The following is a 27,649-nucleotide window of genomic DNA, read 5'->3' on the forward strand; positions in this document are numbered from 1 at the left end:
CTCACGGTCTCGTCCGGTGCAGATAATTTATTTCTAATCTAAGGTAACGAAAAGGTACAATGATATCAATTATTAGCAAAAAAAAAAAATAATGTTTTTTGTTAGCAATAGTTACGGCTTACTTTTTATAGTCATTTATTAAAAAAAGTTTTGATGTAGGCGGTATATGGTAGTTATAGGCTATAATATAATACTGGCCTATAATGTATCGACAGCAAAAAAAAAAAAAAAAGAAAGAAAAGAAAAACATCTTCATATGTTTTAGTGTTACAAATACACATTATTTTAGAAATGTATAACAAAACAGTAATTTAAAGCATTATAACGATATAATTATATAATAAAAGGCGGACTTACCTTCACGATACAAAGTGACAGTTGATGAATGACGTGCAATGATGTCACGTGAATCGGCTGCGCGAAGCAAGTGAGCGTCAATGAAACACGTCACCTCAGTGAAAAGATTAATTTACCGGTTCTTTATGTAAATTACACGAGCCTCTTTTTCAGGGTGAAAGACAACACTAAGACTTTTACGACCAAACTTTTCTTTTCTTTAAAAAAATAGCCTTCTAAAATAAAATATGTCTTCCAATTAACTAAGTCAATTTTGTCAATACCCAGATTCGTTATTGTAGTCATTTTTAGGAAATGTTCTCATTTGGATTAAGCTATTCGGGTAATGCAAAAAAATATATTCTTTATTATATTTACAAAGAAATAACACTAACGTGTTTCTTTTTGAAGGATATGGAGTATAAAGTGTACTTAAATGAAGAGGCACCTGTTCCCGCAGCTACAAAAAGGCGATGGACACAGAATATAATAGGTTGCTGAATGCAAATAACTGTATTTTAGGCAATTTGTTTCTTATTGTACAATTGCATATTGACTTACATTAATCAAATAAGCAAGAAATCTGCTCTTTTTTCTTCTTCAGGAGCAAAAAAGAGAAGATCATACAAGACATGGCTTATTCCCGATATAGTTGAAGTATTTCAGGTTTTAATGTTGGCCTAAAAAACATTTTCAGTGATAAATTCATGGCCATTTGTTGTAGTCAAGAAACCATGTCTAACATGCTCCTGTATGTTTATAATTTCATACTTATAGGAAAACATTTCCAATGATGACAGTGGTGACAATATCAGCAAATCTGACAGGAACTGCCCTGATGCTCATGTGAGAATAGGCTTTTTTAATTTTTTTATTTTTCAAAGTTAATCTTCTTTAGAATTGTGCTTCCTTGTTGTCATAAGGTTGGCAATTCTTTGATCCTTTATCAGCCAGAACATTTACAAAATTTAAGTACATGCATAAAACTAGTGGTCCAAGTACCTGTACATGTCTCACAGGGAAACTTTTCTACTGATGAAGAGAATGAGGTCGTCAGCGATGCTGATGGAAACTTTTCAGATGCTGATGTGAGAATGGATTTCTGATATTTTTTTTAATCCAATGCTTTTTGCATACATTTGTAAATATCGGTGTTCATATGGATTTTGTTTTAATGTGCAATAAATGCACAATTTCTGACAGGAAGGCTTTTCTGCTGATGACGAGGGTGATGTTTTTAGCACAGCTGATGAGAACTTTCCACAGACTCATGTGAGAATAAAGTTTAGAATATGTATCTAGTCTATAGCCTCATGCTTTTTTTTTTAAAGCTCACACTTCTTTATGTGTCAGCTTGTAATTAGTGCAATATTTACTTTCTAGATTGTCAGAAACCACAGTGCAGTTTGTGAGGGAAGCACAGAAGAAAGAGAGGAGTGTGCCAGTGAGGAAAAAATATATCCAAATGCCAAAATCACTAATGAAGAATCTCTGCTGTGCATACTTGCCTACAGCCTCAGGCATACAACATCCAAAGTGGCTTTGAGTGACTTGTTAGATCTTATCAATCTCCACTGTCCTGATTCAACCAATGGTGTTCCAGATAGCTTATACAAGTTCATGAAATCCTTTCACTGTGACACTTTTGAAGTCCAGTATATTTGCCCATCCTGCCAACATTTCTTTGGTAGTGAAATCCCCACCCATTGTGCTTCATGCAATGGTACCCCAGGGGACATGGAAAACTTAATCAAATCTGGCTCTGTCTTTATCAAAGTTATCTATTTCAGATCAATTAAGAGGTAAATTTCAAGATACAGATTTTTGTCAGTCTTTGAATTACAAATGGTCAAGGACAAAGCGCAACTCACAAAATGTTGAAGACATATTTGATGGCACTATGTACAAATCGATTGATGCACTAAATGACCCAAAATTGTTGAATATTTCAGTGTCCTGGAATGTTGATGGTGTTCCAATTTTCAAATCTTCTCCTTTTCATATCTGGCCTCTTCAAGTCACAATCAACGAGCTCCCCCCTAATCTGAGGGCAAAGCATGTCATTCTTGGCGGTTTGTGGTTTGGGCCAAAAAAGCCAGAAATGAACTCGTTTCTGCAATCATTTGTTGATGAATTGCGTAGTCTTGAAAACCAAGGGTTACCTTGTCAGTGGAAAGGTGAAAAAACAGTAGTCCATGTATACAGTTTGCTTTGCATTTGTGATTCAGTGGCTCGTTGTGCTGTACAGAATGTCAAACAAGTTTAATGGAGAGCATGGTTGTAACTGGTGTTATCAAAAGGGTGAAGTTGTAGAAAAGGGTAATGGGTTTACTAGGGTGTATCCTTTGCAGTCAACAGGGCCAGAGCTGAGATCACACAGAAAACACACTGAAGATGCTCAGCAAGCTGTTGGTTCTGGAACATGCATAAATGGCGTAAAAGGTCCATCTCCTCTAATGCTGCTGATGTTTTTTAATATGGTTTCTGGATTTGCATATGATTACATGCATGGCATATTACTTGGTGTTTGTCGCCAGCTGACTACCCTATGGTTTGACTCCAAATACCATACAGAGCCTTGGTACATTGGAAGAGAAAACGAGCAGATTGAAAGAAGGTTACTTGCCATTAAACCACCTACAAGTATAACAAGACCACCCCGTTCAATTTCTTTGCGTAAATATTGGAAAGCTTCGGAATACAGACACTTTCTCTTATTTTACAGCCTTCCCTGTTTGTTCGGCATTTTACCCAGACAATATCTTGACCATTTACTACTTCTAGTACAGGCTACATACATTCTCCTTCAAGATTCAATTTCCCCCCACGACATTGACAAAGCTGATGGCCTTTTAAAAGCATTTGTGGGCCGTTTTGAGTCTCAGTATGGAAAGTGTCATGTGTCTTATAATGTCCACATACTTGTACATGCAGCAGCATCTGTGAAAAATTGGGGTCCTTTATGGAGTCACAGTGCATTCTTATATGAGTCCCAGAATGGACACCTTCAGAAACTCTTTCATGGCACACAAGCTGTAGCAGAACAAATTGTTAACATGTTTAACCTTTACCAACATGTTCCACGACTCATTGCTGCTGTATTCAATGATGAACAAACACGGCAAAGCAAAAGCTTTGTTGAAAAAATGTTGGGAGGCACCAATATTGTGACAAAGTGTATTGGTAGTTCTAGCGTGATGTTTCTTGGATGCCCACATGTACGACAGCCAACCCCAAGAGAGTCTCATATCCTTCAAGAGTCAGGTTTTAGTGCAAATAAAGCTTTCAGTTTTTATTCTAGGGCTGTGGTTAATGGCAAGCGAATTCATTCAAAAGGAGCTAAATCTTTATCTAAAAGAATCAACCATGCAAGTTCAAACCAAACATGGGTCTATAGCATTAGTACGATCATTTATAGACGTAGGCAATGCGCAAGGAGAGGGTCATGCCTTCATTGATGTTATGAAAACAACAAGTAATGACATCAGCAAAGACAGAGAATCAGGGATAACGGCAAAAAGCATTTTAAAAGAAAGAGGGATTGACTCAGTTGAACTTATCAAATGCACAGACATACATTCAACCTGTGTCTACCTCAAGGACCTACCAGGTCTTGCAAATAATTTTTTTTGCATCCAACCAAATAGATGGGAGTTGGATTAAAAACAAAATAGCTGCATCTTCATGTTATAAAAGGTAAAAATGTACAGTATACAGACTCATATCTCTTGAATGTTGACATGTCGTGGATGTTTGCAGAAATGTATAATTTTGAAATGATTTAGAGAAATGTTTTTTTTTTTTTTTTATAATTGCCTATTTATTCTTACTCTTAATTTTTTTAATTTACTTGTTAAGACTCATTGTTTTGTCTCATTGCTGCCAACAGCCAGAGCATAATATATCCAAAATAGTTCCATGAAATGTACTTGAATCTAATTAAATAAAAATTGTATGAATAAAACTACAGCAACTATCAGAGTTTTATTCTCTAGTCTAGACATAACCTATCCTGAATCCAAAACCTGTAGGGTTTTTTTATATATATTTTTTGACTTATTTATTTTTCATTTACAGGGAAAACTCCTGTAAGCAAACATTTTGTTTCTGTGTGAGGTGCACGGCAGTCCTGCAGGATTTTTTTAAAATTCCTGTATGATTTTTCACTTGTGCTGTACAGCGCAGTATGTGCAGCAGTATGTGTAGGACATTCCTACATGTTCTAGAATGAACCCTTCAGTACAACAGAAACATGCAACACAAGTAAAAAATCCTGCAGGACTATAATTCCTGCAGGACTGCTGTGCAGTACAAGTGAAAAATCCTGCAGGATTTTATAATTCCTGCAGATGCAGATTTTAAAAAAAATCCTGCAGGATTTTATAATTCCTGCAGGACTGCTGTGCAGTACAAGTGAAAAATCCTGCAGGATTTTATAATTCCTGCAGATTTTTTAAAAAATCCTGCAGGGTTTTTCCTTCCTGCAGGACTGCTGTGCAGTACAAGTGAAAAAATTTTATAATTCCTGCAGGATACCTGCAGAAAAAATGAAAATCCTGCAGGATTCCTGTAGGTTATTTTTGTAAGGGGTGATCTGTGATACACTGTATTTTGCAGCAGTTATGGCTTAGAAATAACAGTGAAGAAAAAATCAATTTCCACAAATACCTATATATTTATTTGAATGTAATGTGTATTTTCTGGTTGTATATAATGATTGTATAACATAACTGTGTAATAAACGTATTGGCTTAAAATGAATGGGGCTATCAAATGTGTGTAAACAAATTTTTTGGTCACAACAGGCAGGAGGGGCGATATTATTATTCTAAAACCACAAATTCTGAGGGGATCCCATGGTTTATATGTCTGTCAAAAAGTCGCGCCAAGATTTGAACCGCATCCAGTCTGATCCAGTCGAACCAGTCAGGCAGAAGCGAGGCTTCGAACGTCATCAATGACGTCATTGAACTAAAGCGATACAAGCCTTGATTCGCGCTTCACTGAAAGCTTCCGGGATTTCTCGACACACGCTCCGAAGCCAGACCGTAACATTACTAGATTGAGGTGCAGTGAACACGACGGTGACGCAGAGTAAATCCATCCACGACGGTGCAGAGAGCGCGAGTGATTCGAGGTGCAGTGAACACGACGGCGACGCAGAGTATTCCATTCACAACGCTGGATTTAATCTGGACTGGGTAGTGAAAATCGCTACCCGGTCATATTGTGAGTACCATTCTAATAACTGTTGTATTGAACGAGATTGCTGGATAAAGACCCTTGTGGTTCATTCTCATCTATCTTTTTTTAATTAGTAAAGACTGAGATAACTAAGTGCCAGTGTGCCAGCCAATAGTCACTTCTCTTTTTTTATGTATTTTATTTTTTTTCCATTTAGTGCTGTGATACTGGGTTTTGATGTATTGTGCTGTGGTTGGTTATTGTGTGCACAAGTGTGAATAGTAATTGGGTTGTTGGATTGCTTTTATTGGACTGGAGATACTGGCAGTCTGTTTCTTATGTTTTCCAGTTAACTGCTGGCCAGATTTTGTGGAGGCCCTTGCCACTGACTTCGGTAAAGTTGGTTTTATATTCGCACATTCAGACATCCGTTTTCAATAGCCTTGTTAATCACACTACATTGGACATTCACTGGACATTCACAAGTAAATATGCCATTAAAACAATACTTGCCTATTTTGATCGACTGTGAAAAATGTTGTAAGTTGACAATCGTTGGTTGTCAGTATCATGTCGCTGCTTAAAATTCGCAAACATTAATTTATTGCACATTTATTGGAAAGTCTGAATTTATTAGAAGTCCGAATGTGCGAATATAAAACCAACTTTACCGAAGTTTGCCACTGTGGGACTGAACAAGACCGTTGCTCTGACCTGAAGATAATCGGACTGTTCCCAAAGACCAAAACTTCTTGCTGCATTCGTCTAAAAATAAATCACACTGCTACATTCTTCCACAGACTGAATACCTTGCTGCATCTTCCTCATTCATAATATTTTAGAGTTTTATTTTTTATATGAATAAAATCTTTGTAATTCAATATACTTCTGAGTGTCAAAGTGTGATTGTCCAGCCCTCTGTGGAAAAGTGAGTGATTGAAATTATAATAATAAATCCAGGTGGCGTAGTCGGCTACTCTTTAGTGTTATTGGCTTTATTTGCCATAAAAACGACAAACAAGAACTTTAGTTCGCCTCTGCCACATAAAAGCAACCCCCCTCCTTCACAGCTCATTTCGAGGGAATGCCTCCCAAAACTCGTGCACGAGTATTGGAACACGAGTGTTTACCACCGGCATTCGCTGTGTCGTGTTAGTGGATTCATTATGTCGGACTCACCGCAGGTAACTCATAATCTGCAGTTGTTACTCCTGTCTCCTGACAAAAACATTGCATGCAGCACCTGTAGAGTGTGGAAAGTTACTGGAGCACGCAGCTGCGCACGTCTCTCACAATGAACATCATGGCAGTGAGTGACAAGCCAGAGGGCCAATCGTTTACGTGATGATCGCGTAAATGATTGGCTGATGTTTTTAAGGCCCTACCTCGTGCACAGATGATGTATATTAATATTATTCATTTCAGTGCACCTAATAAATAGTCTTTTATCAGTTAGTAAAGACAGTTTCAAGTAATATTGCAAAAATGTATAAAACAAAACATCCTCTTTAGCACCTTTAAGTTAAAAATAGGGATGTCCAGATCCGATCACGTGATCGGAAATCGGGCCCGATCACGTGGGTTCAGACTCGATCGGAATCGGACGTTACCTCCCGATCAGGACTCGGATATATATGTATTAGGGGTGCAACGGTTCTCAGTAAAAAATCGAACCATACGGTTCCTCACTTATGGTTAGGTACGCACTTGGTCCGCGGTCCATCTCGAATGATGACGCATCTATTGGTTAATATGGTTTGTTTAAAATAGCAACGTGGAAAACAGAGAGAGTTAAAATAATATATGTTTCAGTCGATGGATGCGCAAAATGTTACAACAATGATAATCAGAAAGCGTGGACACTCTTTGTAAACCCTTCACTGCGAGTGCCGTATGCTCTAATGTCCAGTCATTTACGCCGTCATCACCCGGGTGTTGATACAGGTAAGACCTGAACAGCACACGTTGCTGTCTGTGTTTAAACTAACTCATTTAAGCCTTGCTGATTTAAACCTTCAAGAACAAGACGCGAAAGAGAACTCGCACGCGCTGTGAGAAGATTTGTGTGCGCTCATCCGACGCGCACACGCTTATTTCAGTCAGCGCGTAAATACTGAGTTCTCTTTCAAGTCTTGCGCTTCAGCGGACAAATTCATACAACAATTATGTCAACATGCCCGTCTTAGCGAGTATCCTAGTCAGTTCATAGTCAGTTATGTCTTAAGTGAACGTATATTAGTCGAGAAAGACAGCATGTGTAACAGTGCATGTGTAACAGTATGGATCGTGCATGTCTTAAAGAGGAAAAAAACTATTCCTGCTGCCTGTTTTTAATGTTAAATCAAACAACAAATAACAAAGAAATCACTCACTGCTCTTGACTGAATAGTTTTTGTAACTTCAATAATGATTAATCTTTATTTATTTTATACAGTAAAGATAATATGCAGTGATATTTTATATTTGATTACTTTATCCATTTTCTGTCTGTGAAAACGACTGTTAGATACCTGAAAAACCTGAAAAGCACTGTTCCTGGATCTGTTTTTTCGCTCTTCTTTATTCTTTTTCATGTATTATAGAAGTATCGGATCGGGACTCGGGATCGGTAGATACTCAAAATCAAATGACTCGGACTCGAGGGCAAAAAAACGTGATCGGGACATACCTAGTTAAAAAGTCATCTGGCATATTCATTGGAAATTAATTTACAAGGAATATGTGACTCAATTCAATGACAACTTTAGTCCAGGAGGCTTTAATTATGTGACATCCCCATAAACAACATGTATAATCCTCTGTACCTTGCTTTTGAATAAGGATTGATATCCAACCTATACAAGATCTTTAGGTGAATCACTCTCGTCCTATTGCATAGAGAGAGTTCAAACCTCCTCCCATTCCTCTCTTGAAATGTCCACTCAAAGCTCCCTCTCCCAGGTCATCCCTGAGATTAAATTTTTTAACTACCATAAGAGCCTAAAGCTTCATAAAATAAGAGCTTGAATGAAGGATCTTCTTGTAAGTGAGTAGTTAGAGGTAAGCGTCATGCTAATTTGAACAGTCTTGAAGTTGTAAGAAAAGCATCCTGAAATCCCCAAAACACCTTTAATCTCCTTTAAAATATTGACCACCTTCCTAATATTATGTTGGTGCCCCTTTTTCTGCCAAAACAGCCCAGACTTTTATAGAGAAAATCTACCCATAACCGCTCTTCTAGGATCTGTTTTCTTTATAATAATATCGTATTATTAGAGAAAAATAGTTGGCAAATGATCCAATGCGTATCTGTGTTTGCGCTCTGGAGAACACCGAATCATTTAATATCCGACGTGTTTTCGTTTCAGTGAGCAATGTAGCCAATCACAGGCATGTTTGCTGATTTCTTGAACGCAATGGCCAATCATGCTTTAATACATAGTTCCATCCACATATAAATTCTGGATTCACACTCGAAACTGTTATTTGATTCGGCTGCCATGCCAAATCACGCATACAGTATGCTTGTTTTTATGTTAAAATTAACAATGATTTGTGAATTTCATTTAACAAATCATTTATCTGGAGCGTTAATGCTGAGACGTGTAACATTAGGTTATTGCAAGCGACAGGTAACTTTAAAGGTACCCTAAAATTGAAAATTGAATTTACCTCGGCATAGTTGAATATTAAAGGGGAACTCAGTAAGATTTGCGAAGCTCCCCCTACAGGTTCCTTCAGTGAATCACACTGTCGTAAATACTCCAAGCGCAGCTCTGGACTACAACGACTACAACACTCACCAGCGCAGTAGTTTTGCAAATACAGTACAAGAAATCTCGATGGAGGTGGGTAATTTTCGAAATTGTCTTGAAAAGTCATAATATATACATTGTTTTTGAATTACCGTAAAGCATTTTGTCACTCTCGCGTGAACGTGAACATGAGGCCAGATTGTGTCGGTTCGATGCAGCTCAACTTGCAAGTGCTGTTTTCTGGCGTAGACGTGCCAGAGGGGGTTAGTGCTCGCCTCAAACACACCACTACAAGACAATTAACCATCGTAAGGACTTAGAAAACTATTTATGAAGGTAAAAAAGTTACTTAGTTCTGCTTTAAGAGTTCAGTACATGGAAATGACATACAGTGAGTTTCAAACACCATTGTTTCCTCCTCCTTATGTAAATCTCATTCCTGCAAAAGACCTCCGAAGAACAGGTGAATCTCAACATAACACCAACTGTTACGTAACAGTCGGGATCATTAATATGTACGCCCCCAATATTTGCATATGCCAGCCCATGTTCAAGGCATTAGACAAGCCAGTATTAACGTCTGGATCTGCACAGCTGAATCATCAGACTAGGTAAGCAAGCAAGGACAATAGCGAAAAATGGCAGATGGAGCAATAATAACTGACATTATCCATGATATCATGTTATTTTTAGTGATATTTGTAAATTGTCTTTCTAAATGTTTCATTAGCATGTTGCTAATGTACTGTTAAATGTGGTTAAAGTTACCTTTGTTTCTTACTGTATTCACGGAGACAAGAGAGCCGTCATTATTTTCATTTTTAAACACTTGTAGTCTGTATAATTCATAAACACAACTTCATTCTTTATAAATCTCTCCAACAGTGTGTAATGTTAGCTTTAGCCCCATTAGCCACACATAGGCTACTATCAAACTCATTCAGAATCAAATGTAAACATCCAAATAAATACTATACTTACATGATCTGATATGCTGCATGACGAACACTTTGTAAAGAGCCATTTTGAGGGTTATATTAGTTGTGTGAACTTTGTTTGTGCAATGTATTATAGAGTTGCGAGCTTGGGGACGGGAATCACGAGTATTTAAAGGGGACGTGCACTGAATCGGCGCATATTTAATTATGCCCTAAAATAGGCAGTTAAAAATTGTACAATAAAAAATCTATGGGGTATTTTTAGCTGAAACTTCAGAGGTACATTCTGGGGAGACCTTATATTACACCTTTGAAATAGGGTTCTAGGGGACCTTTAAACTATTTCATGGAAATCTGTAACAACCCAATTTCTGTGATCGTGGCTCTTAATCGGTGGTCCTATGTCGTACAATGAGAGGGGATCAAAGACGGCAATTTTCCCTGTCTTGCGACCAAAGGTAGTCTACAATAGTTTTCTGACAGTATCAGAAATTCAGCATGATCATCGCAGTGTGTTTGCTGCTACGACCTACATCTACTGACCAGCCAATAAAAATACGACATGAAATCAATGCGACATGGCGCTAAAACTTAAAACTGTTTACCTCTTTTTCTTTTGCTACTTCCTTTTTTTCAGCACATAAAAACTACAACTGCCAAAGTATGATTCAACATGATCTTTTTGTTTACCACTAGCGCATGCTGATGACATTTTATTCTTCTATAGAAACTTGCATCGAAGTCTACGAGTCAATAGGTGTCATGATCGTACAGGCTACATGCTTGTCGTACCCAAGTTTAATAGATTCAGTTCGCTCAGTGTGATTTGTAATGACCTTATAGGATTGCTAAAATCGTGCAGTGTATCCCGGTCTTTAGAGAGGCAGAGTCTCTCCAATCTGTGAAAGAGTGTGTAAAAAGATTGTGGAATACTTTAAAAACAATGCTCCTCAACATCAAATTGCAAAGGCTTTGCAAATCTCATCATCTGCAGTGCGTAACATCATCAAAAGATTCAGAGAAACTGGAGAAATCTCTGAGTAAGGGACAAGGCCGAAGACCTTTATTGGATACCCGTGGTGAAGCGATCGGTCATTTAAAAAATAAATAAATAAATAGATTTTGCTTTATAAATACAAATGCTGACCTCACAAGTGCTTCCGTCAGACCACCTTCCGTATTCTTCAAAAAGCTTACGCTGTATGTCCTGCACCTTCCCTTTTTTAAGTTACGGAACGAATGCGGCGCCAGTTCCGTAAGTACAATAGGGAAGGCGTAGGATATACAGCATAAGCTTTTTGAAGATATACAGTTGTATTTTTTTCAAAAATGACTGATCGTTTCACTAGATAAGAGCCTTATTCCTCGTCTGGGATTGTTTAAAGCCCTTTGAAGCTGCACTGAAACTGTAATTTTGACCTTCAACTGTCTGGAGGCCATTGAAGTCCACTATAAGGAGAAAAATCCTGGAATGTTTTCATCAAAAACCTTTATTTCTTTTCGACTGAAGAAAGAAAGACATGAACATCTTGGATGACATGGGGGTGAGTAAATTATCAGAAAATTTTATTTGAAAGTGGATTAATCCTTTAATTCTCTCTCTGCTGTATTTGTTCATGTTCTCATTCATTCCTGTGAACACATTTGACAACGCTCAGAGAATAGTCTTTACAAAGCAACAAAATGTAAACAGCGTCATCGACTAGTGGAAAAAATGTCATTTACAAATCAACATAGACTTTCACAATAGACCAGGAGAGAGGATTTCTGTATTCTTTATAGCTAATTGGCTCTTTTCAAAGATTTTAGCACAACTATTTACTCATACGAAGTAGAAGAATATCTAACTGTATACTGTCACTTTTCGCTGGAAATATGCAAGTATTTTTTATGTTTTAGTGCTATAAATACGTCAATATTGTACATTTCAGCACCTTTCTAAAAATGCAAAAATTTACGATTTGTGTCGTTGAAAGTTTTGCATTAATTACCTATGTATTAACAATGAGACCAGGCTGGAAAATGATGTGTTTGTAACAAACACATTCAAAGAGTTTTTACTCATGTGAGGAAACTGGCTACATCACTAATCACTCCTCAATCACAGAAATAATGCTGGTTTTAAAGCATAAAAGTTTTAAAGTAAACAGACTTTTGCTTATGCAACACTCAAATGTATAACTATTTAAAATCTTGTGTCTTTGGGTCATCTGACTACTGCTTTATAGCATCATGGTTTTTGTTCTGAAAAAATACAGAATAAAAGAAATAACTATATGGCTGACTGGGAAAAAATAACCATAGGGCTAAATTAAAATTGCTACCTTTGTGAATGTTGGTGTGCCAATAAGTAGAACCTCCGTCTTAAAACAATTCAATATTTAAAAATGATGGTGCATACACTTTTTTATTTCCTGCACACACTCTGAGAGAACTGTAGAGGTGACCGTAGGATCAGACTTGGAGCTGATGTAAATTTGGGTATCATCAGCATAAAAGTGATTCCTCAAACCATATTTCCTAATGATTTGCCCCAAAGGAAGCATATAAACAATATGGGACCCAGGACAGATCCCTGAGGAACACCATGGCAGACCTGTCCAATATGAGATTTGTTGTTTCCCAAGACATGTTCACATGATATATTCAGGCAGCCAACATTCACCAGAACTATTTACCTGCCCATTCTCATGAAATGCTGTAACACCTGGGTGTTTTTTCTCAGAAGGATCATAAGCCAACTATTTCTAAACATTTCACCTGCAGGTAAGCTACTTGTCACACAGACCTTTTATGTCCTAAATGTGTCATAGCCTATTTATGATCCGCCCTGGGGTGCGTTTCCCGAACAACGATGTAACTCGCTGCTGAACTACCATAGTACGATGCATCGTTGAACAAATCAACTGGCTAGTCACGACTGTTTCCCGAAACCATATTGTCACAAACCTGTCGTTCAACCACGTTGGTGAATGACGTCACGCTGCTGGTAGAGTAATAACTTCTTTTTAATGAATCCGTTTGTGATTGAATTAATGCTAGAATTTCTGCTATAAATTACAGACATGACATAAGAGGACTAATTCTCATTTTCCTCAGTTATTTTGCTTTATTTCCAGATTAAAACAAATGCTTGTTCCAACGTACTAGAGTACGTACGCATATGCACACTCTTCAAAAACGGTGCTTCAAATCGCTTGACAAACTAAAATATATAAATGACATTTGTATATATTCAAAATAAAACATATACATTTTACTTAATGTTATCTTGCTTATTTTGCTCAAGATAACAATTTATTAAGTCCACGTCATAAAAACAGGAAACTATGCTTCTTAACACAGCTTGAGAGCTGTCGTTCCAACCACACAAGTTTGCGATGCAGTTTGCCAATGTTCGTTTGAACTGTGGTTTCGGGAAACACCAAATCGTTGAACTATGTAAGTAACGACGGAACTTGTGATGTTAGTTGGCTAATGATGCTTTTGGGAAACGCACCCCAGTTCAGTTGATGATACAGTTTAAAGTTATTAATAATGAAACATGAATGAATGAGAAAGAAAAGAGCTGAATGTGCTTGGTGTTAAAAAGAAATATTAAAAGCGCAATAACAAGCTGCGAAAGAGAACTGAATCCACTACTGACAGGATACTATCTGTGCGCTCGCTCCGTGTGGAACATGATTTGACAAGCATTCGGTTGTGCACCTAAACTGCCACAAGCATTAAAAAGCATTGTGAACACAGGAATATATTTCGAAGAATGTGGGAAACTGAACAATTCTGGGGCATCATTGACTTCCATTATTTTTTTATTTCTTTTCCCTACTATGGAAGTCAATGGTGCCCCAAAGCGGCTTGGTTACAACTTTCCTTCAAAATATCTTCCTTCGTGTTCAGTAGAACAAAGAAATTAATACAGGTTTGGAACAACTTGAGGGCAAGTGAATGATGACAGAATTTTCATTTTTGGGTGAACTATCCCTTTAATCAATAGGTGAAAAAAGGAAAAGAAAGAAAAATAAAATAAATAAGGGAAAAGGAAAATAATAATAATAATAATAAAAAAATGGCAATGGGGAAAAAATGATGAGGGGAACAAAATAAAGAATAAGGAAATACTAAGGAGGGAAGGGGGAATTAACAAATAAAATAAATGACAAGGAAGAAAATTAAATGACTAGAAAAAAAATACTAGAAACAGGCAAGATCCATCTCTTCATTCAATCCAGTAGGGGTTATTTGTTATTTATTTTATTTTCCCGTATTTTTTTATTTTTTGTAATCACCAACAACCTATTGATTAAGCACAGCTGGCAATTTGTAATTGTGACTATAGTAGATTGGTGTTGCTTTTTGTTCCATGAGCACTGAAGAAAGCATGAGCTGAAACGGCAAGTTTGCTGGCCAATTAAGAACAGGGATACCATGGTCCTTAAACCAGGTACTGGTAGCTTTGGCACTGTGTGCAGGTGCCAAGTCCTGTTGGAAAATGAAATCTGCATCTCCAAAAAGTTGGTCAGCAGCAGGAAGCATGAAGTGCTCTAAAACTTCCTGGTATACGGCTGCGTTGACCTTGGACCTCAGAAAACACAGTGGACCAACACCAGCAGATGACATGGCACCCCAAACCATCACTGACTGTGGAAACTTTACACTGGACCTCAAGCAACGTGGATTGTGTGCCTCCCCTCTCTTCCTCCGGACTCTGGGACCCTGATTTCCAAAGGAAATGCAAAATTTACTTTCATCAGAGAACATAACTTTGGACCACTCAGCAGCAGTCCAGTCCTTTTTGTCTTTAGACGCTTCTGACGCTGTCTGTTGTTCAAGAGTGGCTTGACACAAGGAATGCGACAGCTGAAACCCATGTCTTGCATACATCTGTGCGTAGTGGTTCTTGAAGCACTGACTCCAGCTGCAGTCCACTCTTTGTGAATCTCCCCCACATTTTTGAATGGGTTTTGTTTCACAATCCTCTCCAGGGTGCGGTTATCCCTATTGCTTGTACACTTTTTTTTCTACCACATCTTTTCCTTCCCTTCGCCTCTCTATTAATGTGCTTGGACACAGAGCTCTGTGAACAGCCAGCCTCTTTTGCAATGACCTTTTGTGTCTTGCCCTCCTTGTGCAAGATGTCAATGGTCGTCTTTTGGACAACTTTCAAGTCAGCAGTCTTCCCCATGACTGTGTAGCCTACAGAACTAGACTGAGAGACCATTTAAAGGCCTTTGCAGGTATTTTGAGTTAATTAGCTGATTAGAGTGTGGCACCAGGTGTCTTCAATAATGAACCTTTTCACAATATTCTAATTTTCTGAGATACTGAATTTGGGATTTTCCTTAGTTATAGTTGTTATAATCATCAAAATTAAAAGAAAGAAACATTTGAAATATATCAGTCTGTGTGTAATGAATGAATATAATATACAAGTTTCACTTTTTGAATGGAATTAGTGAAATAAATCAACATTTTGATGATATTCTAATTATATGACCAGCACCTGTATTTTTAGTGATAGACCCTTGCTTTAGTCTAATTGTATGTTTTTCAGTGTGCGGACAATTTTGGCTATTTGGTTGATCTAACTTTTTTGATTTACGCACATGAGAATGGACTGGTTATCTTTTCTTTTTGAGCAGATACTATATATATATATATATATATATATATATATATATATATATATATATATATATATATATATATTTATTTATATTGTGTAGGCTATTAGTCAAAGGAAATCAAAACCTTAAGTAATTTTGAGCTAAATTGTGTATATGTTAGTTTATACTCTGTACACACCCTTAAAATAATGTAATACTGAATTTGCATTTGCAAGAGGTGGGAGGAGCTGATTACACTGACTAGGGTGTGTTTTAGGTACTGCCTGTCCTCTTTTGGAGCTCTATTTAAGCAGCAGCCTGACCAAACACATTTCACTTTTCCAGCTTTGACCAGAACAGCTGCTCTTGAGAAGAAGTTCAGACTGCAGTCATCAATGTAAGTACGCTTTCTCTCACAGGCACTTGATTTAAGATGTAGCTAACAGTTTCTGAAACTGCATGAGATTATCCAACCCCATTTTCTGGCACCGCATAGGCTACAAAGGGGCTAAAGGCACAAATTAAAGGAACACTCAACTTTTTTTGAAAATAGGCTCATTTTCCAACTCCCCTAGAGTTAAACAGTTGAGTTTTACCATATTTGAATCCATTCAGCCGATCTCTGGGTCTGGCGGTACCACTTTTAGCATAGCTTAGCATAGTTCATTGAATCTGATTAGACCGTTAGCATCTCGCTCAAAAATGACCAAAGAGTTTCAATATTTTTCCTATTTAAAACTTGATTGTAGTTTTTCTGTAGTTACATCGTGTACTAAGACCAGAATGAGAGTATAGTTCCTAGCCATTAGTACACAATGTAACTACAGAAGAGTCAACTTTTAAATAGGAAAAATATCGAAACTCTTTTTGAAATTTGTTATTATTAATAGGCTATGTTAAAAAAATATTTAAGCCACAAAAAAAAAAAAAAATCTTATTCCAAAGTCTTTAAAATCCATTTACCGATATGTAAGCTCTCTTATTTTTGCTTAATGTTTCTATATATTTATTTTATTTTCCACTTGATCTCATTATCTCTTTACCCAATTCACATTTTGTGTTACCATATAAACTGTGTTTTGTAAATACAGTAAATGCCGGACAGTCATGGCAATAAAGCTTTATGACTATTTCTGAAGGTGCACTTGTGGGAAACTTATGGGAATTTAAAATTCTGGTATATACTTATTTATACACATTATGCTATTTAATTGAGCTAGTAAGTAATCGCCTATATGGGTCAATATAATAATAATAATAATAATAATAAAATATTAAGCAAAAAAGACACGATCAGTGAATGGTCTTACAAGGCTGTGGGATGGGAGATATAAAAATGTTTTCTTCTAAGCCTTTATTATTTTATGTTCTTACGCATTCTTAAAACATTTGTTGATAAACTTAAAAATGCTCTCTATAGGCACGATGTAAAATAGGCCTAATAGTATAATATAGGTTAATATGATCATTTCTTAATTCCACACTTTTTTTGGTCATCCTTAAATAAATATTAATTTATTAACCCTTAAGTGTCACCGGCAGGCCGCTTGGTGCTCATTTTATTTGCATAAAAAATTTCAATAAAATGTCAGTGACACCCAGTGGCTATTTTTGGTACAGCGCCTAAACAAAATCTCCTAAACTTCAAATTTAGAGCTCAACTTGATTAGACATAACTTTCATTTGATAGCAAATTTAGAGTACAATATATTTGATAAAATATAAATTTTCTCAGTATAATTTTCCCATAATAACAAGAACACTAAAAGCCAAATAATTCCACTTACTATTGATTTAAAGAAAACTCAAATTAAATTTAACTGAATATTGTGTATTGGATGCACGTTAACGGTGATTTCTGCATATGAAGAGCACTCTAAATGAAAGCATGAACTTGTGCTATAGATATGCAGTACCAGGAGATTGGGTTGCAAACAACTACCACAGGACTACACAACAATAGCTGCTTTTCCACCATCGGGCCAAACCGTTCTCATTGCTTAATTGATCCATTCCATGCTGGAATGTTATTTTCCACTATGGAACTGATAACAGCACAATGTTATACAAATGTGTCTGTCATTGCCTAACAAGAGTTTACAGATGGTATGAAATATAAATTCACATCAAAACATTTCACACACATTTTCATTATTAAAAATCAGATAATCTATAGGTTGTATTTTTAAACAGACCAAATATTTTGGAAGTGAAATCTGAAAGGTAAATATTCGGCAGGCAATTTTCTGTCCATTTTATTTCCCTTTACAAATTCAGTTGTTCAAATTTGACACAAAATTCAACATTTCACATCCAGGAACTGCAGGAATAGACTGCTATTCCTGCAGTTCCTGGATGTGAAATGTTGAGTGCTGATTCATATTCTCCATTGGCTCAGGGTGTCTACAGATATGAATAAGTTAAATTTAAGACTTTTTAAGATCTTTTTAATACCACCTTACATGAAATTTAAGACCAAACCTGCGATGGAAATACACACACACACACACACACACACACACATATATATATATATATATATATATATATATATATATATATATATATATATATATATATATATATATATATATATATATATATATATAATATACAGTGGGTACGGAAAGTATTCAGACCCCCTTAAATTTTTCACTCTTTGTTATATTGCAGCCATTTGCTAAAATCATTTAAGTTCATTTTTTTCCTCATTAATGTACACATAGCACCCCATATTGACAGAAAAACACAGAATTGTTGACATTTTTGCAGATTTATTAAAAAAGAAAAACTGAAATATCACATGGTCCTAAGTATTCAGACCCTTTGCTCAGTATTTAGTAGAAACACCCTTTTGATCTAATACAGCCATGAGTCTTTTTGGGAAAGATGCAACAAGTTTTTCACACCTGGATTTGGGGATCCTCTGCCATTCCTCCTTGCAGATCCTCTCCAGTTCTGTCAGGTTGGATGGTAAACGTTGGTGGACAGCCATTTTTAGGTCTCTCCAGAGATGCTCAATTGGGTTTAAGTCAGGGCTCTGGCTGGGCCATTCAAGAACAGTCACAGAGTTGTTGTGAAGCCACTCCTTCGTTATTTTAGCTGTGTGCTTAGGGTCATTGTCTTGTTGGAAGGTAAACCTTCGGCCCAGTCTGAGGTCCTGAGCACTCTGGAGAAGGTTTTCATCCAGGATATCCCTGTACTTGGCCGCATTCATCTTTCCCTCGATTGCAACCAGTCGTCCTGTCCCTGCAGCTGAAAAACACCCCCACAGCATGATGCTGCCACCACCATGCTTCACTGTTGGGACTGTATTGGACAGGTGATGAGCAGTGCCTGGTTTTCTCCACACATACCACTTAAAATTAAGGCCAAAAAGTTCTATCTTGGTCTCATCAGACCAGAGAATCTTATTTCTCACCATCTTGGCAAACTCCATGTGGGCTTTCATGTGTCTTGCACTGAGGAGAGGCTTTCGTCGGGCCACTCTGCCATAAAGCCCCGGCTGGTGGAGGGCTGCAGTGATGGTTGACTTTCTATAACTTTCTCCCATCTCCCGACTGCATCTCTGGAGCTCAGCCACAGTGATCTTTGGGTTCTTCTTTACCTCTCTCACCAAGGCTCTTCTCCCCCGATAGCTCAGTTTGGCCGGACGGCCAGCTCTAGGAAGGGTTTTTGTCGTCCCAAATGTCTTCCATTTAAGGATTATGGAGGCAACTGTGCTCTTAGGAACCTTAAGTGCAGCAGAAATTTTTTTGTAACCTTGGCCAGATCTGTGCCTTGCCACAATTCTGTCTCTGAGCTCTTCAGGCAGTTCCTTTGACCTCATGATTCTCATTTGCTCTGACATGCACTGTGAGCTGTAAGGTCTTATATAGACAGGTGTATGGCTTTCCTAATCAAGTCCAATCAGTATAATCAAACACAGCTGGACTCAAATGAAGGTGTAGAACCATCTCAAGGATGATCAGAAGAAATGGACAGCACCTGAGTTAAATATATGAGTGTCACAGCAAAGGGTCTGAATACTTAGGATCATGTGATATTTCAGTTTGTCTTTTTTAATAAATCTGCAAAAATGTCAACAATTCTGTGTTTTTCTGTCAATATGGGGTGCTGTGTGTACATTAATGAGGGAAAAAAATGAACTTAAATGATTTTAGCAAATGGCTGCAATATAACAAAGAGTGAAAAATTTAAGGGGGTCTGAATACTTTCCGTACCCACTGTATGTATAATATATATGTGTGTGTTTATTTATTTATTTATTTATTATCTACGGTGGCGCATTATGTAAATGTAAATTATGTTTGCAGCTGTAGGTTTATTGGCCTCGATGAATCTGAGACTCCAGGTCAGAGATTGTGTCTCAGACGGCATTAAAGGATTAGTTCACTTTCAAATTAAAATTTCCTGATAAAATGGTTGAAGGTCAAAATTACAGTTTCAGTGCAGCTTCAAAGCGTTCTACACAATCCCAGACGAGGAATAAGAGTCTTATCTAGAGAAACCATCACTCACTTTCTAAAAGAAATTTAAAATTAGATACGTTTTAACCATAAATGCTCATCTTGAACTAGCTCTCTTCTTCTTCTCTATTTGAATTCCAGCAGTGTAGACACTGCTAAGTGTATTACTGCCCTCCACAGGTCAAAGTTTGAACCAATTGTTATATACTTGCACTAGCATATTGCATATGACAATTTAGTTCAAACTTTAACCTGAGGAGGCTAAATTTTGTTATAATATTCATTCAAGTTAATTTTACTGCACAAATGCAGTTAAAAAAATAAGTGTTTAAAAGATTACATGTATTGGAAAAAATATTAAAAAGAAAATGTTAGCCACTAGAGATGTTCCGATACCCCTTTTCCATTCCCGATACCGATTCCGATACCTGAGCTCAGGGTATCGGCCGATACCGAGTACTGATCCGATACCAGGTTGCAGGGCTCTGAACCAAGGAACGAAAACGAAAACCGGAAACGAACGAAATTTTGACCGGAACGTAACCAGAAATGGAAACTGAATCAGATTTAATCGTTTTGAACAGAAACCATGGCCATTAACCGGTTAATAACATTATTTTTTTCGTTCTATTTAATATTTTGCTTTGGCAGTCAACCAATCACGAATTCAAATAGTACAGCCTATGCAAATGTGACGCTGACGCATCCAACGTGAGCGAAATGCCCGCGCTGACACTCTAAAGTGAGATATGCCCGCACTGACGCGCTCAGGCTCAGCTGTCATGTCATCATAGGTTAGGTAAGTTACAATGGCAATGCCCTGGCATTAGTTTTTCCGATGATATATGTCACCATTAGGCCTACATTTAAGTGAAAATGAATGTCAAGTAGGCTAATATGCAGCTTGTTGTGCGTTTTGAAACCAGCGAAAATTACAGGATATGTAAAACATGAGTTCACACAACGCCACATCACGCACATCCAGCGGTTCAGAATAAAACTATAGGCTAACATAACACATATACAACAAAAGGGAATATTTAGGCCTATAGGCTACGCGAAATATTTCACCATATAATTAGGTCTAACGTTACATATTAACAAAACGAAAGTGGTTCATTGTGGCGCACTCCAGCGATCTAGGAAAGGAAACAGACATTCTGCTTGTTTTCGTTATAAAATCTACGGCTGCGTCCGAAAACTGGAAAATGCTGCCTTCTGAGGACACATTTCAAGGTAGTAAGGCATCAAGGCACGTCCGAATCCAATGTTAGCTTCACTTCCTGTCTCATGAGATACCTTCATCTGATCGATTTTGAAGGAAGCATAGATATATCCTTAGCTGCCTTTGATATTCCACAATCCTGTGCTTTCCATTCTGTGACAGTTGAGCTAGAAAAATAAAGATGGCGTCCGAAAGTTGCGTTTGCTGCTCAGTTTGTGTATAAATGTAAGATTTTGATCAACATATTTCAATTTTGATATCATTTCTATCAAGAAATTACTACTGTAGTAATTAAATATTTTAGTTCTCACCAAAGCTCGCGCTATATTGCTGTAGATCATTACACTGCCTCAGAAGTCTGTCCGAAATCAATTTCGTGAGGTACCTTCATGCACAAATGCTGCCGTACAAGTAATTCTCTTATAAGATAGCGAGGCAGCAAGACAGCTACCTAGGTTTTCGGACGCAGCCTACATATTTACCTACATATCGGCCCCTTTCTCTATGTCAGAGGAAGTGACATCGACTGCGTCTGCGCAGTGCGACCTGATGCAGCCCCTGAAGTGAGACACAGGAAACAGAAATACTGCAAAATAATAATAATAACGCGACTAAAATAACGTTATAACATTAGTCTCATCTCGTTTTGGTTAATGAAAATGAAGAGATATTTTAGCATAGTTTTTATTTGGTAAACCACATTTAGTCTCGTTTTTATTCGTCAACAATATTGCATTATACATTTAATTATCGTCATTGTCACATGACCAGCATTTACGTTGCGTCTCGTCTCGTTTTCGTCACGTGATAAAGGTTCGTTGACGACGATATTAAGTCATAATTTTCGTTGACGAAAGCAACACTAATGTAAAATAAAAATAAAAATTGTATGTAAAACTGCATTGAACAAGGCAACCCTTGAAGAACTCAGCAGACAGAAAAGCGATATTGTCTTAAGAAAATAGTAACAAAGGTGAAGGGCATGATAAAAACTAATGCAAAGAAGGATTGAACTTGATTTTTGATGCCTTTTGCTTTTTTTCTTAACAAGATTGTTTGTCTAACTCCATCACATTACAGGTCAAACCCCACTGAACGATTTATCCAAAACCATCATATTAGCTAATATTATGGACCAAAACATTAAATTAAACATTAATTAATAACAAAAAAATTAAACAACTAATTTAATGTTATAAATCAGTCTATTTAGAAATGTGTAAAATGTTATAAAGCCTATTAAAAAATATGTATTAATTTAAATGAATTCATTACAATATCGTTTGAAATTAATGAAGATATGTTTCGTCCAGTGTTTTTAAACAAATTTCTTGAATTAATGATTCTGATACATCAAATACATTTTAACAGTCACTGGTCACCACCTACTGGCAGAACAGTGTAATAACATTAGTTTCAAAGGTCATTTGTTGCTGAAATCAGTGTATATTCGGACTATAAATTGTTATTGCAATGCTTGCATTATTATTTAATGTTTGCAACACAGAAGTAACAATAGTGTGTTGTTGAAAACACTTTGTGAAGCTGTTTAAAACATATAGCTTACATGACCACTGCTTTCATCAGCAATGCAAAAGCAGGTTTAAAGGTGCCCTAGAATTAAAAATTGAATTTATATTGGCATAGTTAAATAGCAAGAGTTCAGTACATGGAAAAGACATACAGTGAGTTTCAAACTCCATGATATTTCAAACATGATATTTTTAGTGATATTTGTGAATTGTCTTTCTAAATGTTTCGTTAGCATGTTGCTAATGTACTGTTAAATGTGGTTAAAGTTACCATCGTTTCTTACTGTATTCACGGAGACAAGAGCCGTCGTTATTTTCATTTTTAAACACTTGCAGTCTGTATGATTCATAAACACAACTTCATTCTTTATAAATCTCTCCAACAGTGTGTTAGCCACGGAGCACAGCCTCAAACTCATTCAATATCAAATGTAAACACCCAAATAAATACCATACTTACGCGATTAGACATGCTGCATGACGAACACTTTGTAAAGATCCATTTTGAGGGTTATATTAGCTGTGTAAACTTTGTTTATGCTGTGATAGAGTCGAGAGCTCTGGAGGGGGCGGAGAGCACGCGATTTAAAGGGGTCGCAACCTGAAATCGGCTCGTTTCTAATTATGCCCCAAAATAGGCAGTTAAAAAAATTTATTAAAAAAAAAACTATGGGGTATTTTGAGCTGAAACTTCACAGACACATTCAGGGGACACCTTAGACTTATATTACATCTTTTAAAAAAAAGTTCTAGGGCACCTTTAAATATTCCGGTATGATCGTAATTTCAAAGGTTTAATAGACATAACTGAATCGTTGTCATTTAGGAATAAGATCGCGTTCTTTTGATTAATCGTGCATACATAAGAGCTTAAGTATTTTTGTCATGTTTTATACCAGACCTCAAAAGAAATTGACTATGGTGGTATATGTGATCTCCACATTTTAAGTTTTTAGGGAATGATGATTTGACCCTGATCTTGCTCGGTCTTAAATCAGAAGATATGTTTGTTGATAATTAGGGATGTCCCGATCACGTTTTTTTGCCCTCGAGTCCGAGTCCGAGTCATTTGATTTTGAGTATCTACCGATACCGAGTCCCGATCCGATACTTCTATAATACATGAAAAAGAATAAAGAAGAGCGAAAAAACAGATCCAGGATCCAGGAACAGTGCTTTTCAGGTTTTTCAGGTATCTAACAGTCGTTTTCACGTACAGAAAATGGATAAAGTAATCAAATATAAAATATCACTGCATATTATCTTTACTGTATAAAATAAATAAAGATTAATCATTATTGAAGTTACAAAAACTATTCAGTCAAGAGCAGTGAGTGATTTCATTTGTTGTTTGATTTAACATTAAATACAGGCAGCAGGAATAGTTTTTTTCCCTATAAGACATGCACGATCCAGTACATATACTGTTACACATGCGCTGTCTTTCTCGACTAATATACGTTCACTTAAGACATAACCCACTGAGCAAATTACATCCAGAAGACGTCTTTTTGAGGTCTTGTCTCAGGTTGAAAAGACGTCCACTGAGGGGCCAGAATGAAAGTTTTTATGACGTCTTTTTTTGACGTCTTCTGGACATCCGATATAGACGAACACGCAGAATCACCAAAGGAGAAAAAATCACAATTTTTAAGCCACCATCGTGGAGATGAGTGTTTGCTTTAGTTGGACTCTTGACCCTTGCCTTATTAATATTAGTGTTTGTTTGGGCAGTTTTAACTGAGTCATAACAGCCAGACAAGCAAAGAGAAATGATCAGGTGTTGGTTATGTTTTCACATAATCATTATTTGATTTGAATCACTGAACTCATTTAGAGCCCAATCTCTGAGTTAGATTTACATTATTGATTACAGCATTGATCTGTGATTGTACAGCACAAGATCAGCTTTATCAATGTAATATAAAGGATTTCACATGATAAAATTTTTTTTCTCTTAGGCACACACAGACATCAAGAATCAGCCTGTGAATCTCAATGATGGTGACAAGCAACATATTCTGATCAACAGATCAACTCTGAACATTAGAAAACAAGCTACTAAAAAGTCACATAAACAGAACAAAATAAAATATGAGAATAAAGGAAATTACTAAGACAATTAAGCTCATAATTTATTCATGCAGCAATGCATGATGGGAGCCATTGATGAATTTTGATTGGTGGCTCCCAGAATGCACTGCAACATGCTTTTTGATGGTCACCACTGTTGAGATTCACAGGCTGATTCTTGATGTCTGTGTGTGCCTAAAATGAATACTTTGTTCATCACACCTTTTCTGAAATCAATTGAATCATATTGTAAAAACTGATCTTGTACTGTAGAATCACAGTTCTGCTGTAATCAATAATGTAAATCTAACTCAGAGATTGGGCTCTTCATGAGTTCAGGTCAAATAATGGTTATGTGAGACCATAACCAACACCTGATCATTTCTCTTTACTTGTCTGGCTGTTATGACTCAGTTACAGCCCAAACAAACTCTAATATTAATAAGGCAAGGGTCAAGAGCCCAACTAAAGCAAACACTCATCTCCACGATGGTGGCTTAAAAATTGTGCTTTTTCTCCTTTGGTGATTCTGCGTGTTCGTCTATATCGGATGTCCAGAAGACGTCAAAAAAAGACGTCATAAAAACTTTCATTCTGGCCCCTCAGTGGACGTCTTTTCAACCTGAGACAAGACCTCAAAAAGACGTCTTCTGGACGTAATTTGCTCAGTGGGAACCGACTATGTTTGCTAGGATACTCGCTAAGACGGGCATGTTGACATAATTTTTGTATGAATTTGTCCGCTGAAGCGCAAGACTTGAAAGAGAACTCAGTATTTGCGCGCTGACTGAAATAAGCGTGTGCACGCTTCGGATGAGCGCACACAAATCTTCTCACAGCGCGTGCGAGTTCTCTTTCGCGTCTTGTTCTTGAAGGTTTAAATCAGCAAGGCTTAAATGAGTTAGTTTAAACACAGATAGAAACGTGTGCTGTTCAGGTCTCACCTGTGCTCGTGCGCTATCAACACCCGGGTGATGACGGCGTAAATGACTGGACATTAGAGCAGACGGCACTCGCAGTTAACAGTTTACAAAGAGTGACGGTTTTGTCCACGCTTTCTGATTATCGTTGTTGTAACGTTTTGCGCATCCATCGACTGAAACATACATTATCTGAACTCTGTCTGTCTGTTTTCCACGTTGCTATTTTAAACAAACCATATTAACCAATAGATGCGTCGTCATTCGAGATGGACCGCGGTGCAAGTGCGTACCGAACCGTAAGTGGAGAACCGTACGGTTCGATTTTTTACTGAGAAGAACCGTTGCACCCCTAATACATATATATCCGAGTCCTGATCGGGAGGTAACGTCCGATTCCGATCGAGTCTGAAATCACGAGATCGGGCCCGATTTCCGATCACGTGATCGGATCTGGACATCCCTATTGATAATACTTTACAATAAGGTTTCATTAACATTATTTAACTGCATTTAGTTAACATTAACTAATAATGAACTGCACTTCTACAGCATTTATTAATATTTGTTAATGTTAATTTCAACATTTACTAATACATTATTAAAATCAAAAGTTGTACTTGTTAACATTAGTAAATGCACTGTGAAGTAAACAACCAACAAACAGCTGTATTTTTAATGTTAACAAGGATTAGTAATTACAGTATTGCACTTTTAACAGAAGTAACAGTTTAAAATTATTTTACCACATTTTGTGAGCTGCTGAACTGTGAAGACAAACACAGAGGAGACGAATAACATCACCACACCTGAAAAATTTACAAACTCCACAACTCAGTCCATTGGTCTAATGGACAGTCTGGAAATCTGTGTGTACAGCATCAATTTGTTTTTTAGTCTTCCTGCAAACTCCTATATTATATGGCTCATCATCACAGGAACACTAAGTGGAGTTGCATCAGAGTTCTTCATCCTCAATCTCTCTGTTTGTGAACTTGGTATCTGTCTGAATGGTTTGGTTTTTAGACTGTCAAGGTGGATCTCAAGCCTTGAGATAACTGATGGTTTTTTAATGGGACTTACATTCACAGGGCATCCTCTGTTTCAGTGATGTGTGTTGAGCGTTACCTGGCAGTGGTTCATCCTGTAACCTTTCTGAAGTACAAACCTCTCAGATATAGAGTGATCTGCTGCACTGCTATTTGGATTATTATTCTTGGCTCATGTTTGGTCTGCATATATAATTTAGCCTCAGACAAAATTCGTGCACATGTATGGTTCTTGACCATGCAGCTTACACTGGTCATCTCCATCCAGTTGTTTTGTCTTGTGGCTGTTCTCAGAGCTCTGAAGCAGTCAGGACCAGGAGAGAGAAGGAGAGCGAGAGAGGAGGAAAACCACATGAAGAGAAGAGCATTTCATCTCATTCTAGTAACTACTGTGACCATGATTATCCTATATTTCCCACTTACAATCACAGGAATCTCTGTCATTCTGACAGCAGACAATTCTCCAACAGTTTGGTTCACTAGTTTGACTTGTTTTATTCTGGCTGGTTTTGTTCAGCCTGTTATTTATCTGCACAGAACTGGAAAACTCTCCTGCCTCTGTTCATCTTAAAATCTGCAATTT

General features: G+C 37.1%; 1 pseudogene; it reads left to right on the forward strand.

The window, feature by feature from the left end:
* On the forward strand, positions 1–27,637 carry LOC125261936 (annotated as a pseudogene).
* The last annotated feature ends 12 nt before the right edge of the window (positions 27,638–27,649 follow it).

The sequence above is a fragment of the Megalobrama amblycephala genome, unplaced genomic scaffold (genome assembly GCF_018812025.1).
Source record: "Megalobrama amblycephala isolate DHTTF-2021 unplaced genomic scaffold, ASM1881202v1 scaffold532, whole genome shotgun sequence".
Taxonomy (NCBI): domain Eukaryota; kingdom Metazoa; phylum Chordata; class Actinopteri; order Cypriniformes; family Xenocyprididae; genus Megalobrama; species Megalobrama amblycephala.